Raw genomic sequence first — 7,030 nt, 5'->3', positions numbered from 1 at the left:
CTTTGTTTTCTTTTCAGGTCTTAGCCAGTTGATTGTTGCTGACGATGTCTTTCAGGCCGAACTTCAGTATTTGTCTGAGGGATGTAAAACAGGTGTTTGGTGTGTTTGGTGATACAGGACATTATTTAAGTGCCCTCAATTGTATCATTCTTCTACCCATAGGCTACATATTTAAACTGTTATCACAGCTACATGTAACATGATTATTATCAATGTTGACTGTTGCACTTTTTGCCCTCTGGACATATATGACTGTGTCAGTGTGCACGGACTATATCTGACAGAAAAGTATTCATTTTATCACGTTAAGTGATATTTTTTACATCTTTGCTGAGTGCTTTTTTGTTGAAGTATAGTATTCTTACCAGTGAGACCAAAGACAATTTTCATGCAGTCTTTGGCAGTGTGTCACCGCCCTGTGAACAAGTGGTCCCTTTCTGCCCTCAATTTGATTAACTTGAGGTTCTTTTTATCCGTTCCTCTAATGCATGAGATTCCTGACAGTTCTACTCCTGATTAATATTTATTTAAGGTGTTAATCATTTCTATAAAACAAGGCATAACGGAGGACCTGTGTGCAGTAATAATACTGAATCATTAAGACTTAAATACTGTGTACACCTACTAAGCATTTTTCTACACACAGTGTTCCCAGACCCTCCCTTGGGCATTAATTCATTCTGTAGTAGTAGAACAGACAGTTGTTATTAAAGAACATAATTTTAACTAGAACAACCATGGACCACTTACATTTATGAACAGATGTTCCCACCAATGCTTTAAAATGTGTGCCAGTTGTGGAGGTATGGTATTTATAAGCAGGATACACCTCTATTTCTTCCAGAAGACTCCTCTCTCCTCATCTCCTCAAGGTGCATTTAACAGATTGGAAGATCCTCCATAATGGCAGAAGGTGAATGATTTCTGGGTCATGGGAGGAAAGAGTGGGCGCAAGAAAGCACAAGTTAGTATAATGAAAAGCATCCTCTTAATTGCATCCACGTTTCTCTCACTTGCGTCTTTTCCTTACGTCTTAGTCCCTCCTACCAAGGATGCATGGAGAGATGCAAGAAAATCATGCAAAGAGAGAGGAAACAAAGAAAATATGTTTTTAGATTTAAATGAGACAACCTTTTCTTCTGAAGAGTTATGTGAAGCAACATCCAATTTCTGATAACAGTGGCAGCTGATCGCAGCTGGATCAGCTGTCAGTCGGCTTTAACAGCTGGAACGACTTTTGATGGAGTTTGTGTTTGCACATGTGTGCACTGTGCTGACACTAATAAAGGCTCACAGTAATCACTTGTAAAGCAGCACTGTTTTCCCTCTGTAGCCTGATACATGTTTAACACACACCTGCACATGAACAAAAACCTGCATTCTGTATTTATACTGTCTGATGTGTCCTGATTATTTCCACTGGCAGAATGTGTTAATATTATTCATTCATTATTATCTCCTTCTAGGCATAAGCCTGGCTGTGTATGTGCATGTGTGTGTGTCCTTCCACAACACAGCATATAAAAGTCACCATCGAATATAGCCTTAAATGTATTTGTTTTGCATAGTTATATAGTATTACATCACACCTCACATTTTAACTATTTAACAGTGAAAGCCCGGCAGTCAGTGTTTACAGCAGCAGCAGCAGCAGCAGCAGCAGCAGACAGGAGCTTGGCCACATACAATGGGAAACTTACTGCATGACAGGCAGGGCTGAGATAATAGTCCTTTCAGTGCAAGTCTCCTTTCGCTGAAAGAATGCCTTTCCAGAGGCAATGAAGATGAGGAGTCATCACTCATCGTAAATCTGCTCGGATGCTCAGGTCTAGTCTTCAGAAGTGGAAGATGACTGAGGAAGATTATAAGAAGGGGAGAAAAAAAGAGTTGCCTCCGGGGTACATCGTTCAATAACGCACCACTTTCATACTCACAGTAGACAGGCCAGGAGTGGTTTTATGCAGTGAGGGGACCTGAATGTGCTAACTGGATCACTGAAAACATTTGATCAGCAGAACAAACAGCTGTGACAAATGTAATAACTGGTACTGTTAAATAAGTTGCACATTAATTAAGTAATCCTTTTGAAAGAAATCAGCTGTGTCAAAGAAATGAGAAGCATTTTGGGATGCCATCTTGATTTAGGGGTGTTAGGAACTGACCATGAACATACATGTCCATAGTTCATGTCCAGACAGGGATGGTTGTTTTATGTCATCCTCCATTTCTCATGGGCACATTTCTTGGATTTTGAACAGGAGAAAATGCAGTCACCTCCATCCTGGAATATCCTATAGTCAAACCATATTACTAAAACTTTGGACATTTATTTTAGTCCTTTTGTGGATGCAGGACTGCTTGAACCAAAAGTGACTGCTTTAGACAACAAACAATCTGATCTGTGATGGCATCACTGAACATCTTATACCGTGGGTATTTTCACGGGTCCATTAATAGAAACATCCACCATGCAAAAATACCAGAAATACCTTTTACTGTTGGAAGTCAGGATACGTCACTGATCTGTTTTCAGAAAAGCAGCTCACCAGCACATCCTGACCACTGTACGTTGAGTTCTTCTGCCTGTACAGCAAGTCAAATGTTGCAATGCTACATGATGGGTCTAATGTGTTCCAGTTGATACTTTGTGGAGGCTAGATCCTTGAGGCATTTTCACACATGGTCCCTTTCAGCCCTCCAAATGAATTCAGAGCAATTAGTTAGCATTTTTTGTGCATATGTGAACACTAAGTGCTCAAGTTTTGCTTCAGCCTTTGCCATTGTATTTCAGCACTATAGGTTTGCCATAGACACATCACCATCATCAGAGAGTGTCCCAACTCCTACAACACCTAGGTTGCTATGGTGACAGGGCCCGAGTATGTTCAAATATTCAAATAGCTTCATTGACTTACATTGCAAACATTTAAAAAACTTTTTAAAAGTATAAAACTTTAAAAACCTTCAGTAGTCAACCAAAAGCGTAAGGAAGAGTATGAATAATAAAGTTTTGTAGAACAATAGTATGAATGCTGTCCTGCTTAATCAGTATTCACACTAATGATATCCTGTCGTTGTGAAATCTTGTTGCGTGTGCATATCTGAGACTGAGAGAAGAACATCTGGGATGTTTCTCTTAATGTTTGTGACGCAAGCCAATTTCAAAGTCCGCTAGGATTTTAAAAGTCCTGAGGCCAGCCTAAGAGCAGACTTGTAGTGTCAATCAAACTTTATATATACAGCACCTTTCATACAGGTGAATGTAGTTCAAAGTGCTTCACAGTTGATTGACGAGCGAATAATAAGACAAAACAAGTTTGGACAAGGGATCATATAAAGAAAATAAATTTAAAAAAATGAGGGAACAAAAACAAAGAACAAATCACAAAGAAAAAGAAAAAGAAAAAAAGAAGTCATTAAGTAGTAAGGAAACCATATTTAAAGATCCTTTCAATACATGTTCCACTCCAATTTCTATACTCTATTATCACAGAATTTCCCCTCAGATTGAATGTGTGGGTCTGTCACCCAGCACTTTCTACCAGGTCTATTTAGAGTGTGTCACTGGAGAAATATCAGATAATCAAAGGGAAACAGCTGAATGTTGTGACTGTAGTAAAAGACCACAAATATCATTTTGCAATGTGTCCATTGTAACATTATGAACATAAAGCCAGAAAGTGGTGTGTCAAACCCACAGCTAAAATAACATTAGCTCCAAGCAAAGTGGTTTATATCATTTGGCTTGTTTACAACCGGTCTGACCACTCAGGTTTCTTGCCTTGTCTGGCTTCTTTTTTTAGTGCTGTCACTGTCTGATAACAGTAATTCAGCCTGTGCATTACTCAATTGTCATGAAATGGTCAGAAGAAATCTAATAAGTTGCATTACAGTATTCACTTTTCTAACCCGAGTAGATTCCAATGTGATGATTGTGTAATACCGTCTATGTGTCCAGGTCCAGGAAACTTCTTGAAACAGGATGGCGAGGCTGGTGAGGCTGGATGACTTGAGAGCCTGAGGCAAGAGTTTCATGGCAGCTTGTCACCTGAAAACGACTTCCAGTGTTTTCCTGCATCACAACAGCTTTCAAGGACCTGCCAAGAAGGACCGTCAGTAATGTTCTTTTGTCCTGGGGGAATTCTTGTGATGCTACATTGTTTGAAGTAGGTACAAACAAAACCAAAGTGGGACTCTCTTGACTGGCAACCTGTTTATTCTTTCCGTCCTTCTGTAGGACATTTTCACCAGTGTCAATGCCAATGCGATGTCTCTTTACTTCGTAACTGTTGCGTAAGGCAGCGTCTTTTTATGAGATTGTGTCGTTTCAAGGTCCAAGTCAGTCAGAAAACATTTTTCAAACAGAGTGGAACTTTGAAGATTTTAAGTTTGTTCCTGAAGTCTCCCAGGGGTATACTACAGCTTAGATGAATACACGCATTCATGTAGGACTTTTTGGTGCATCAAGTCTCAGGTCAGCTATGGTCAGTTTTTGGCAGATAAACGCCAGAGGCCATGTGATCTCATAGAGCAACTTAACAAGAGCTGAATATCTTGTTTTTGCTGTCATCCAGTAGTTTTACTTTTCACCTTTTTTTATGGCGATGCCAAAGTGGTGTCCAGGTTGTGGTCAGTACACTGTGACATCACTGTTGGGTGTGGTCACAAGTGTATCAGAGCATGATTCTGACAACAGTCTAGGTGCAACGGAGAAGGAAAAGTTTATGGTAATATATCCTTTATCCTCTCAGCCAGTCACATCAGTTTAATACCTTACTTACTTTACACACTTGTCTAAATGAAAGTGGACTGTGTCATCAAACCAAGAGAATTGACTAAATGAGAAAGCAATGCAGATGTCCTAGATGTTGATTGAGTGGCTGCACCAACAAAGTTAAAAGTGAAGATGACTGGCAGTGAGCGAATGCTGATGTATACAATGCAAATTTCAAAACATTTTTAAAAGTCTTTGAAAAAGCGTTATGCAGAGGGAGATGCATTCAACACATTTTCTAGGCCTTGAGGATACAATGTATGTTGGTGATTTAGTGTAGACAAAACATTGTTTGTCTCTAACAAAACCCCATAGTGTTCCCCATGTCATTTATTTACAGGACTGAATCATTTGACAATTTTCTGTAATAGTCACATTTTTCATGACAATCCAGACACAGTTTTTATAGATCTTTTAAAAAACTCACTCACTTATTTACTCACCTCTTTAAACAGATCTTCCAACTTCCAGTGGTTGTAAGGAATGATGCACACAGCCTGGTGGGAAAACTCATGTCTTAAATGTTGAAACTTTTGGGTAAAAGAGCCGAATATACAGAGTGAAGTAACATTCCATCTTCAGGGTCTGTTTTTCAAGAATGTAGTATATGCATACATGAATAAATAATAACTTCTTCAATAGTGTTCTACTTTTCCAGAATATATGTGAATTTATAAACACATAAACACCAACCCACACACTGATGCTGTAACTCTCTTATAACAATTTCACATTTTAACACTGCAGCCTCTTTTGATGATACACAGAGGATATGAGGAACTGTCATTCCTAAGTAGGAATTGTCCTTTGAACATCAGTTTAAAGATGCTCTTGCAGTTTAAGTCAGATGTCAAGGGTGTGTGTGTGTGTGTCTGTGTGTGTGCATAATGAAAGGAGTAGACAGAGGGGAAAAAAGAGCCCATTGCTTTATATGCTGATTATATATGCAGGTTTATGCACACAGGCGAGCCTTGCTTGTGATTTTATCTTTTCGTTTGTGTGATTTCTGAATTTGAAATTGAAATATATGGAATGATTGAACTTCACAATATGGTTTACATGTTGCATGTGACCCCTGATTTCTCAGCAGGGGGAAAAAAACATTTATATGGAAATGAATGGTATACGTTAATCAGTCTGGCATTTATGTAAGTGTGGCTTGGCTGGCAAAAACATATTTTACTCTCAGTTGATGTCACGACTGTCATCCATTCATGCATTCATTTTACAATACCAATGTTGTGCCCATTTTGTATACAGCTGGCTTTATTTGTTTGGGTTGAATTCATTGTGTGAAACCGAGTCATAGGCTTCGACAAATAAATCCACAGCCTGGAATGAATTTGTAGTTTCCTATTTTTATCACGCAGTAAGAAGAGCATTGTCTTTTGTCTTAATCTCGGTTTTACTCCAGTTGACAGTAAGAGAGTACACACTTCGAGCCTCACGGCAATGAAAATGAAAAACATTAAATTGGGGTGACCAAATGTCCCGGTTTTATAGTTCTGGTTTTAAATGGAGCATCCTAGTGTATCAAGGAATCTCTGAAATATATCAGTATGTCCCCGGTTTTCAACTGTCTGTCTGTGCAAAATATATGCTGTTCAAGAGTCATGATAGTTATCATTTTCCAACACATAGCCCAGCCCTTACTTGACTCACAGGCATCAAAATTGCCACAAAGTAGTTATTTATATTTTTTCCTCTGCTTTAGAATCCCCTGGATAGAAATAAAATGTCTAAATCAAGGAAATCAAATTTTTTTTATTATGTTTTTCTCTAAATATTAAACATTAACAATGCCAAACTATGGCAATTATTAAAATACCACTGTGCCACATACAACATATTATATACATGTGATTAATATGTAAGTGTATAAAAGTTAGTCTGTCATAATGGATCCAACTATTTTTCTTGGTTAGACCCGCCCTACTCTGCCTCTGATTGGCAAGTACTTGTAGTGTTCATGGATTGAGTTGGTTAGGTCTAGGCATGAGGAGTGAGATCGGTTAAGGTTAGAGTAATAACGTCAAAGTAAGCAATAAGATGCAGAGTAAAGAGAGTCTTGCAAAGAAAAAGCAGTGGGATCCATAATAAGGTGGTAGTGAGAAGTAAACAATGAGTGCCCCCAACCAGCTGTACAGGTTAAAAGCACAGAAGGACGCCTCACACATGTAACGGTAGCATACAAAAATGTAAAATACGTAAAAAACTAAATAATGAAATCCTCATGTTTGACAGGTACACAGGTTC

The sequence above is a fragment of the Scomber scombrus genome, chromosome 9 (genome assembly GCF_963691925.1).
Source record: "Scomber scombrus chromosome 9, fScoSco1.1, whole genome shotgun sequence".
Lineage (NCBI taxonomy): Eukaryota > Metazoa > Chordata > Actinopteri > Scombriformes > Scombridae > Scomber > Scomber scombrus.
This window is presented reverse-complemented; position numbering follows the sequence as displayed.